Raw genomic sequence first — 11,906 nt, 5'->3', positions numbered from 1 at the left:
GAAATTCATATCTTCCAACATGAACAAGATTTCAGAGCCAATGGTCTACGAAGGAGCTTCTCTGAACTCTTCAGTGCCGTCAAATACAGAACTCTGAAATCTAAATTTATAATTTTCTGGTAACCACCGATGATGCCCCATGTAAGAGAACTTCTTCCCATTGTACAACCAGCGCGAACATGTTTGTGCAGCACAACAAGGACACGTATAACGACCCTTTGTACTCCAACCGGATAGATTGGCATAAGCGGGAAAGTCATTAATGGTCCACATCAAAGCTGCACGTAAATTAAAGTTCTCCTTTCTCAGCACATCGTATATCTCGACACCAACCCATAATTGTTTTAACTCTTCAATAAATGGCTGTAAATAAATGTCGATATCATTCTCGGGCCCTTTCTCCCCAGGGATAATCATAGATAATATAAGGGAAGATTGCTTCATGCAAATCCACGGAGGCAGATTGTAAGGAACAAGCACTACTGGCCAAGTACTGTACGCAGTACTCATGATCTTGAAAGGATTAAATCCATCAGATGCTAGCCCAAGCCTCACACTCCTAGGATCGCTTGCAAAGCTTGGAAATTTATTGTCAAATGATTTCCAAGCTAAAGAATCTGCCAGATGCCTTAATAATCCATCATCGGTTCGTCCATCATGGTGCCACGTCATAGACTCCACTGTCTTCGACGACATGAAAAGCCTTTGAAGCATCGGTATCAGCAGAAAATACCGTAACATCTTGACTGGCTTCTTTCTTGACTATGCATCATTTTCATCGTCGTTCCCACCTTCTGCGTTTTTACTTATCCAACGGGAGTGGCCGATACATGACAGCACTGTTGATTTCTCCGATCGCCTCAATACAACATGCAGTCATTTGGGCAACTATGGATTTTGTTGTACCCAAGGCCTAAATCTTTTATCATTTTCTTCATATCTTTGCATAACTGAGGGATTTTTGCAAAAGGAAACATTTCTCTCAAAAACTTTAACAGCATTGCCAAAGAGTTTCCTGTCCACCCTCCCAAACATTTTAATTGAAAAAGACGAATACAGAAAGACATTTTTGAAAATTTTGATCCCTCATACAATTCTTCGTTCATGTCATTAAGTAGCGCGTAGAACTTCGCCGCTTCTTCATTCGGCTCTTCATGAGGTACACTACTTCCCGGTTCGGTAAAAGCATTTCTCCCAATATTACAATCATCAGAAGGCACAAAGTCCGCTGGGAACGACTGGACACTATGATTATACATATTAAATGCATCTCGCAATATACCTTCCATGTCATCCCCTCTATCAAACTGATGGTAAGCAGTACCAGAGTAAGACACATCCATCGTTGAAGAGGAAGTACTAGGCGGGCATTCTCCATGAAATAACCATTGTTTATAACCCCGAACAAACCCATCAACAATTAGATGCTCGTATACAACCTCACGATAATGCTAGTTTATGTTGACACACTTCTTACACGGGCAAAAAATCATGTTTTCTTGGCTTGTATATTGAAATGCAAAATTTACAAAATACTGTACTCCATTTTGATAACCGTTGCTAACCCTTGACAAATTCATCCAAGACCGGTCCATTTCTTAATTCTTGAAGTCTGACGTTGACAATAATTTACACGGGTAAGTTAAAACGCCAATTATAACCATAAATGAATTTCAGAAATTTGTGATATGATATATTTTTATGTATTATGTAAGTTATGTAAGTTATGTATTATGTATTATGTAAGTACTGTAAGTAATTTAAGCTATGTAAGTAATGTATTATGTAAGTTGTGTACTACACCATTATGTGAGTTGTGTATAATGTAAGTTAAGAAGGTTATGTATAATGTAAGTTATGCCAGTTATTTAATTTATGTAAGTTATGTAAGTTACTTAATTTATGTAAGTTATGTAAGTTATTTAATTTATGTAAGTTATGTAAGTTACTTAATTTATGCAAGTTATTTAAGTTATGTAAGTTATGTAAGTTACTTAATTTATGTAAGTTATGTAAGTTATGTAAGTTACTTAATTTATGTATTATGTAAGTTATATAAGTTATGTAAGTTACTTAATTTATGTAAGTTATGTAAGTTACTTAATTTATGTAAGTTATTTAATTTATGTAAGTTATGTAAGTTACTTAATTTATGTAAGTTATGTAAGCTATGTAAGTTACTTAATTTATGTAAGTTATGTAAGTTATTTAATTTATGTAAGTTACTTAATTTATGTAAGTTATGTAAGTTATTTAATTTATGTAAGTTATGTAAGTTATGTAAGTTACTTAATTTATGTAAGTTATGTAAGTTATTTAATTTATGTAAGTTATGTAAGTTATGTAAGTTACTTAATTTATGTAAGTTATGTAAGTTATTTAATTTATGTAAGTTATGTAAGCTATGTAAGTTACTTAATTTATGTAAGTTATGTAAGTTATTTAATTTATGTAAGTTACTTAATTTATGTAAGTTATGTAAGTTATTTAATTTATGTAAGTTATGTAAGTTATGTAAGTTACTTAATTTATGTAAGTTATGTAAGTTATTTAATTTATGTAAGTTATGTAAGTTATGTAAGTTACTTAATTTATGTAAGTTATGTAAGATATTTAATTTATGTAAGTTATGTAAGTTATTTAATTTATGTAAGTTATATAAGTTATGTAAGTTACTTAATTTATGTAAGTTATGTAAGTTACTTAATTTATGTAAGTTATGTAAGTTATGTAAGTTATTTAATTTTTGTAAGTTATGTAATTAATGTAAGTTATTTAATTTGTGATACCTAAACTATTATTCAATTATGATTTTTAGTCTAAATGTTATAACAGGTTTAAAAAATTGTTGGCTATTTTAATAATCACATACTGTAATGTGACATTTTAATTACATATAAACTATATATATATGTGTTTTATTATCTTATCAATCATTATTATTTTTCCCATATTATCTTTATTACTATCAATGCATCTTATCTACAATCTAAAATGTGGATATTAATTTTAAAAATTAATAAAATTTAAGGTAAATAAATTATATAATTCCTACTATATAACTATGTTAGGAACATCTTGATTAATTATATCGAATATTAAACAAAAATCATTCAAACTTGATTTATCATTCAAAATATACGAAAACATGCGAAATTTTGAATACAATAATATTAGATTAGAGATATGTACCTTTTAATCGAGATTGAATTTTCATATATTGAAATATTAAAAGTTCTGCAGTTAAGCTCTATCTTGTTAGAATTGAAGCATGCCTTAAAATTTTTCATGTAAGAGATTGTTGTTATAATTTTGTAGAAATTTAAGAGGGTTAAATTTGTTATCATTGTTAGAGATTAGAGATATGTACGAGATTGTTGTTACCATTGACCTAAATTTGTTAAATTTTTATATTTAGGATGAAATAATAGAATATGTAAACTGGAGGGCTAAATTTATTATTAGATCAATAAAAAGTCTCGTGTCGCCTTTTCATCTCTCATTTAACAACAATTAATCGCATTTCGTGCTAAAGTATTTAATTTCAAAAAGTTTAGTGATTAAATAAAAGAATTAATAGTTGAATGATTAAAATAGAACAAATAGATTAGTCACTATTTTTATACTTTACAAAAAAATCTAACACGCTGTAGCTTTTCCTAGGACACTTTTACTCTGTCCGCATTGTGAAAGCAAAGCTCCTTAGCAAAAACAAAAATTATGCAATAACATTTTGGACCAAAGACATATAATATATTTGGATACAATTAATTTAGACCAATTAATTTTTTACGTCTAGCACCAAAGACATATAATATATTTGGATACAATTATTTTCAAATTTGAGTACTTCTAAGTATTCAAAAGGATGAAAACCCAAATCTAAACATTTCGGACCAAAAGAAAAAATTTAGATAGAAATCATTTTCCTCCTAAATATGTCAGTTGTGAGCTCAGGGCATGGGCTGATATGATTTAAAAACATAAATAATTTTACCAAATTTTACAACTTTTGGTAACAAAAACTTTATTCACAAAACTCAACATGAAACCATTTCTCCTCTGTGATTGTGAAGAGGAAATAAATAGGAAACTTTCTGTGCAATAAAAAAATTGAAAATTCCAATGAATGATCTTATCGAAAAGGAAATTATACAATAACATGATTCAAAAGCAAATTTGCAAGAGTATAAAATATTTAATGTATTTGTATAAATTGAACATAAATTTAATTTAAGGAAGAGAATAAAAGTAAAAATAACAATCATGAAACTGAGCATATATAGAGAAGAAATGTAATATAATACATTTAGAGAATAACCAGATAAATAAAGATATTTCAACTGTGGTAGATTACCAATTTATTGTGGAATTACACCTACACAAAAAAAATAATTTATTAAACAAATATATATATATATTATTTTACTTTTAAAAATCAAATTTAAAGGTGAAGGCTTAATAGTCTAAATTTTATAAGCACCAAATGGATTTTGTAAATTAGACCAATTAATTTTTTACGTCCAGCACCAAAGACATATAATATATTTGGATACAATTATTTTCAAATATGAGTACTTTTAATAGTAAATAATTTTGGATTTAGTTCTAAAATACAATTTCACATCAAATATTGAATATACATTTCTAATTATAGTTTTCTTTACTAAAATGCTTCTAATTTTCAAACAATGAAAAATATTGTAAACATATTTCAACAAATCAGCAGACTTACCTAAATACGAGAAGTGAGAAATGCACCAAAAATTCCAAAAATAACGAATTAAAAGCAGTACTATAAATACGAGCAGTAAGAAATGCACCAAAAATTCCAAGCCATTCAAATGTTGATAAAGGACCAAATCAGCAAACTTACCTAAATACGAGCAGTAACAAATGGTTAATCCACAATTTTCAGTTCTCTTTTCTTTAACAGTTGGGCAAATGTAGTGTTACTCCTGGGGAACAAAACATGAACATAAGAACAATATAAATATTTTTGGGGGCCCTTCAAAAATTAGAAGAACAAACTAGAAAACAAACACACAGGATCAGAACTTCTTCCCAAACCCTGGACATGCAAAAATTCCCAAATTCCCCAAATTCACAACCAAATTGGTACAAGCTTCGTGATTGAACTAGGACCCTAAACCCCAAATTCCCAAATTACACTGAACCTAAACCCTAAATCAAGATATTCTATTTCCACAGAAAAAAAGCTTACCTTTTAACCACAAATTCTGCAGCTTTGATAGTATCCTCTGAAAATTGACTCGTACGTTATGCTTCGTTTCTGAAGATTTCTGAGTTCTCCTCTCCTTTTTTTCCTTCATTTTTCTCTATCGTTTTTACCCCTTTCGTTTTCTCCTCTATTCTGTTTCTGTATTGTATTTCTGCCTACTGAGATATAAAGAAAATTATAAGTTAAAACACGGTACAGAAACGACGTCGTTTCGTCGAAAGTTTAAGAAACATTTGCGGCGTTTTTGCAAATTTAAAGTTAAAACAAAAAACGCCGCTAAAATTTAAAGTTAAAACAAAAACGTCGTCGTTTTATTAAGCTGTAATGCACATTTCTGGCGTTTTCTGAATAAACGCCACAAACAATTAACAGAAATGGCGCCGTTGAATTAATATAGAGAAAATGCTAAGTATAAAAGCGTGTACAGAGACGACGCCGTTTAGCAAAAATTTTAAGACACTTTCACGACGTTTATTGAAAAAACGCCGCTATAGCTTGTGTATTTGCGGTGTTTCTTGACAAGCGCCACAAAGAATGAAGGTTCTAATCCAAAACGGCGCCGTTTTGCTCAGATTTAATGCACATTTCTAGCGCTTTCCTTTAAAGCGCCACTAAAAATTAATTTCCTTAAGTTAGACGTCGACGTTTAGCCAATATATCAAGTCACTTTTCCGGCGTTTCATACACAAACGCCACGAAAAGTTAACATAAACGGCGCCATTTAGTTAATATAGAGAAAATGCTAATTTAAAAATCGTGGACAGAAACCGCGTCATTTAGCAAAAATTTTAAGTCACTTTTGCGGCGTTTCTTGTACAAACTCCGCTATTGCTTAAGCATTAGCGGCGTTTTTAGTAAAATGGCCGCTAATTGTTAAAGTTGTAATCGAAAACTGCGCCGTTTTATTAAGCTTTAATGCAGAGTTCTGGCGTTTTTTTAAAAAACGCCACAAAGTAATTATTTTACTTAAACCAAACGGTAACGTTTTAAATAATTAATTCTAAACTTTTTAAGTAATATTTATAAGAATTATATAAAATTATAAAGTTTAGGTTTTCTTGTCTTTTTTGTTTGTATTTTTATTCAATTTCTTATAATTTGGTCCTATATATATATATCCAAAATAATTAATTATACCTATATATATATCCATCCATATATATATCAATGCTTTTTTAAACTTATTTATTAGTTCTATTTAAACTAATATTAATTAAATACATCAATTGGTTTAGATTAAATTTTTAAAATATATTTTAAAAAAACTAATTACTCTAAACCCAAAACCCTAATCTGACCCCAAAATCTCTAAACCTTAAATCCCAAACCCTAAATCCATACAAGTGTCCACCAAGCATTGCTATTCCATTAACATATGTAAGTTTAAATACAATTAATTAATCTGTTTTTTATTCTCTTTATTGATTTTTTTTGCTATTTCTTTAAGAATTATTGTTTTATCGTGCTTTGATGTGGTGTTTTATTAATTATTTCAGGTTTGGTTGGTTAATAATTTTATTTATGTTCAAAAATATAAGAACATATTTAAAATATAAATTAAAAAAATTAAATAAGATCTAAACCCTAAGTCCCTAACTATTAACTTCTAACCCCTGACCCTATAACCCTAACCCTAAATCCATACAAGTGTCCACCAAGCTTTGTTATTCCATTTACATATGTAAGATCTAAACCTAATACCCTAACCCGACCGCCTAAATCCTCAGCTAAACCATAAATCCCTAACTCCTAACCCATAACGTCTAACCCAGCTCCTGACCCCTAAACATTAAATCTGATCAGCTCTTACATCATATATATACAGTACTCCTGATCAATTACAATAACCTTAAAATAGTAACCCGGCCCTAAATATGACCTAGCTAAAATCTTAAATTAATAATCATATATATATTATACTGAACCAAGCACTAAAAATACTGAACCGAGATGGGATAAGATGGGGATATCCTTTTGGATATAGCTTATATCGATTTTGAAGAACCAAATCTTCACACAATTTTAAAGATCCAAATTAATATTATTTCTTTTACAATTATATAAGAAATTAATTAATATATAAATTAGAAAACACTAGTTAATCTAAACTGTAAACCATAAACCCTAAAATCATAAACCCTTAACACATAACCTTAAACCTTAAACCCCAACCTTTAAACCATAAACCATAGACCAAATACGATAAACTAAACATATATAATAACCTACATTATATAATGCATGGTTAAGACCAAAACTCTGCGTTTTGGTTAAGATATTTTCCGGCGCTTCTCAAAAAGCGCCGCTAATACTATGCTTTAGCGGTGATTTCTCGTGGACGCCACTAATTCCAGTATACATCAAGACTTAAACGCTGCGTTTTGGTTAATATATTTTGCAGCGCTTCTCAAAAAGCGCCGCTAATAGTATGCTTTAGCGGCGTTCTCCCATAAGCGCCACTAATTCTAATATACCTCATGAAAAAACTCTGCGCTTTGGTGAGCATATTTTGCGGTGCTTTTTTCAAAGCGCCGCTAATACTATGCTTTAGCGGCATTTTTTAATATGCGCCACTAATAATTGTATACATCAAGACAAAAAGCTGCGTTTTGGTTACGAAATTTTGCGGCGCTTCTCCGAACGCGCCGCTAATAGTATGCCTTAGCGGCGTGTTCCCTTTGCGCCACTAATTCTAGTATACCTCAAGACCAAACTCTGCATTTTAGTTAAGATATTTTGCGGCGCTTCTCACAAAACGCCGCTAATATTATGCTTTAGTGGCGTTTTCCCTTAAACGCCACTAACTGTAACATACACCAAGACCAAAACGGTGCGCTTTGGTTAGGATATTTTGCGGCGTTTTCCCATAAGCGCCACAAATTCTAATATACCTCTAGACCAAACTCTGCGTTTTGGTTAACAAATATTGTGGCGCTTTTAGTAAGCGCCGCTAATACTTGCTTTAGCGGCGGGTTTTCGTAAGCGCCACTAATGCTAATATACAGCGAGACAAAACGATGCGTTTTCGTTAAGATTTTTGCGGCGCGTGATGGTAAACGACACTAATGATGTTCTTTTACGACGTTTAGCAGGAAGCGCCGTTAATGCCTGATATTTAGCGGCGTTTTATTTTTTGCGCCGCTAATGCGAGATTATTAGCGGCGTTTATCGTCCAAACGCCACAAAAGATGCCGCTAAAAGCCTCATTTGGTGTAGTGGATGTATCCTAGGTAGTTTTTGTGCCCACAAAAATTACATGATAAAAGCGCAAGGTGAACCAATCTCCATAAAGGTGGCTGTGAGCAAAATAGGACGGGCCCAAAGTGAACCAAGGCACGACCGTTCGCCAACGATCAAAGATTGGCGACAGGAGACGTTCCAGCCATGTGTTAATTTGCCAAAAAAACAGGGGCAAGGGCAGAAGACCAAAACAAAGGCAAAAATGAGAAATAATAACGTGGAAAAAAAGGTGCGGAAATATCAAATTTTATCAATTTATAAATATATTTTAAATTTTAATAATTTTGAATTTTTATGTATTTTTAATTTTAATTAAAAAAATATTTTTAATCTATAATATTTAAATTTTAAAAATCAAGACCAATTTGATAGAATGTGTAAATATTAAGAGCTATATTTATTGTTTTTCCAAAATCGGGATTAAATTAACAAAATGAATACATATTTAAGGCTAAGTTTATTATTATACCAAGCCACATAAGCATTTTTATCTACTAACCAAAGCATTTTGACGGTGGGGTGACTAAAAAAAATGAAATTAAGCTAACGAAAGTGATTAAATTAACAAAAAATAATAATTAAGTGCCAAAACAGAAATACACTAAAACTTGAGTCTTGTTTTAAAAATATGAAATTGGAAGTGCGGAATTACCAGAAATCTGAATTTTAGAAATCTTAGATCTATTTGGGCTTTTATTGAGAAATTTAAGGCCCAGTGTAAAATTTGGGCTTACTTTTGAAATAGAACACTGGATCCATGTTTTAAACTTTGGAGCCGAAAGAGAAAATAGAGGAAAGCTGCATGCGTAACCAGCAAGTCCATTATCTTTTCTATAAGTATGGATTATCTGTGTTTTTATATTTATCTTTGATTATACTTGTATTGTAATTTATACTATTTTTTTTATAATATTTGTTGAGTATTTACGTGTATCCATTTTAGATGGGTTAAATTATATATTTATATAATATAATTATTGTTCATGAATGTGATATAATAGGTAGATTAACATGTACATCGACAGGTATCCTACTTTAAGATTAACATGTGTTTATACGATGTGGATTCACTTATATGATAGTGCAAACCCACATCGTACAGTCTCATAAAAGATGCGAACAGTGTAGAATACATGTCATGTAATGGCCCAAATTTGAGGTTATCGGAACAGTGGTTTCGGGACCACAAATCCGATGAGAAAAATTTTATTTTTCTTATATTTTTATGGTCTAAAATTTCACAAAATGATTTCGTGAAAATTTCGTTCGAAAATTTCGACGTTTGGGCACTCAATTTAGTCAAAAGGACTAAATTGTAAAAAGTGCAAAAGTTGAGTTCTACATGTTAGAGGTGTCAAATTGTTATGAAACTTTAAATTGGAGGTCCTTATATGGTAATTAGACCATTGGTAACTTGGTAGACAAAAATGGACATGAGATAAGTGAAATAGAAAATTTTTAAGTTAGGGGTAATTTGGTAATCTAGTAATTAAAATGAATTAAAAGGGAAAAAGATGGCAAATTATGCTCATCTTCTTCATATGAACGAAATCAGCAAGGGGGGAAGCCATAGTTAGGGTTTTCAAGCTTCCAAGCTCCATAGTAAGTGATCCCAAGCCCCGTTTTTAATGTTCTTTACGTTTTTGAGATCCCGGTAGCTTAATTTAGCTTATTCTAGCAATAATTTAACCTAGGGTTTATATTTGGAAAAATACCCATAGGTGAAAAGTGTTTATTTTGATGTTTTATGATAGAATATGAAGCTAGAAATTATGTTAAACAACTTTTGCTAAGCGATTTTAAGTGAAAACGAGTAAAACGACATAATCGGTAAAAATACCTAATGTTCATAAGTACATGTTAGAGTGGGAATTTGATGTTACCATAGAAGAGAAAAATGTTCAGAATGTTATAAAACATAAGAATAAGAGATGAAGTTTAATTTCCGAGCCTTGGGGCAAAAATGTAATTATGTAAAAGTTTAGGGCAAAATTGTAATTTTGAAAAGTTAGAGTCGAGGGCTGTTTTGATGAATGTGATTATTAAATAAGTTAAATTTACTATTTTAGATCAAGAAGTACGAAACTCGAGGTTAGACAAAGGGAAGAATAAAGTTGAAGACTAAGTTGGTGAATTTGGCTATAATTGGTACCGAGGTAAGTTTACGGTAAATAAATGCAATATTTCAATATTTATTATCAATGCTGTTATTTTCCAGAAACTATGAATTTATTTTATGAATTTATTTGATGATGATCTAAGCATGAAATGATAGAGAATTAAAATTTAAAAGTCCCGTTGATACATAAGGATGGTACTGGATACGAATGTCATGACATTTGGGTAAAGAGATCCCATGTAAGACCATGTCTGGGACATGGCATTGGCATCCTTAAGATCATGAGAGGTCCCATGTAAGACCATGTCTGGGACATGGCGTTGGCACCGAGATGAGAGGTCCCATGTAAGACCATGTTCGGGACATGGCGTTAACCTTGAGATGAGAGGTCCCATGTAAGACCATGTCAGGACATGGCGTTAGCACCGAGATGAGAGGTCCCCCGTAAGACCATGTCTGGGACATGGCATGGGCACCGATATGAGAACATCCCATGTAAGACCATGTCTGGGACATGGCTTTGGCATGTTATTATCAGAAGAGACCCGAGTATCCTTATTATTCCAATGTAGCTCAACGGGCTTGTAAACGAATCATGTTCATGAAAGTTCAGTTTAAAGCATAAATGGCAAGCTCAGGTAAGTTGTAAGACTTAAGAACTTATTATACTATCAATTGATGTTCAACGATGCAGCAAGAGTTGAGTAAGTTATGCACACAAGTATTCTAAGTAAACAAGTAAGAGAACTAGTATGAGATTAACTAAAGAGTAAACTAGAGATATAGACATTTGAGTTTAATTATTTAAGTTAAATATTGTTATTTATTTGCTAGTAAACTTACTAAGCTTTATGCTTACTTCTTTTATTTCTCTTTCTCTTATAGTATTGCAAAGCTACTTCAAGGATCCTAAAGAAGTCGGAGATCGTCCACACTATCAACCACAACTGCTCGGTATTTTATATCGAATCACGTTTGAGTTATGGCATGTATAGGGATTTAGTTATTTTGTATGTTTGTAATGATGATTTTGCTAATGAGTGATGTGTAAGTATTTGATGATGTATGGTCATTAAAATGGTTAAGGATGAAGGTGTTTGTTTGTATGAAAGATTAGGTGATAAATTATGCATGGAAATCATGAAAGGATAAAATTTGGCAAAGAAACAGAATTCAGGCAGCACAGTGACGTGAATTTGAAAAATCACCTAGGATGGTATAAAATGAATTAGAGGGTGAATGATATATGGAATTAAATCTTGTTGAGTCTATTTTCATGGAAAAATAACAGTGTAGCAAAAGGAA

General features: G+C 31.3%; 1 long non-coding RNA gene across 1 annotated transcript; it reads left to right on the top strand.

Annotated features, from left to right (window-relative positions):
• The first annotated feature begins 10,023 nt into the window (after positions 1-10,023).
• On the top strand, positions 10,024-11,669 carry LOC128035625 (uncharacterized). Its single transcript, XR_008192170.1, has 3 exons — positions 10,024-10,084; positions 10,552-10,638; positions 11,487-11,669. It is a non-coding gene; the product is annotated as an uncharacterized LOC128035625 (long non-coding RNA).
• Positions 11,670-11,906: the final 237 nt, after the last annotated feature.

The sequence above is a fragment of the Gossypium raimondii genome, chromosome 12, assembly GCF_025698545.1.
Source record: "Gossypium raimondii isolate GPD5lz chromosome 12, ASM2569854v1, whole genome shotgun sequence".
Lineage (NCBI taxonomy): Eukaryota > Viridiplantae > Streptophyta > Magnoliopsida > Malvales > Malvaceae > Gossypium > Gossypium raimondii.
This window is presented reverse-complemented; position numbering and strand designations above follow the sequence as displayed.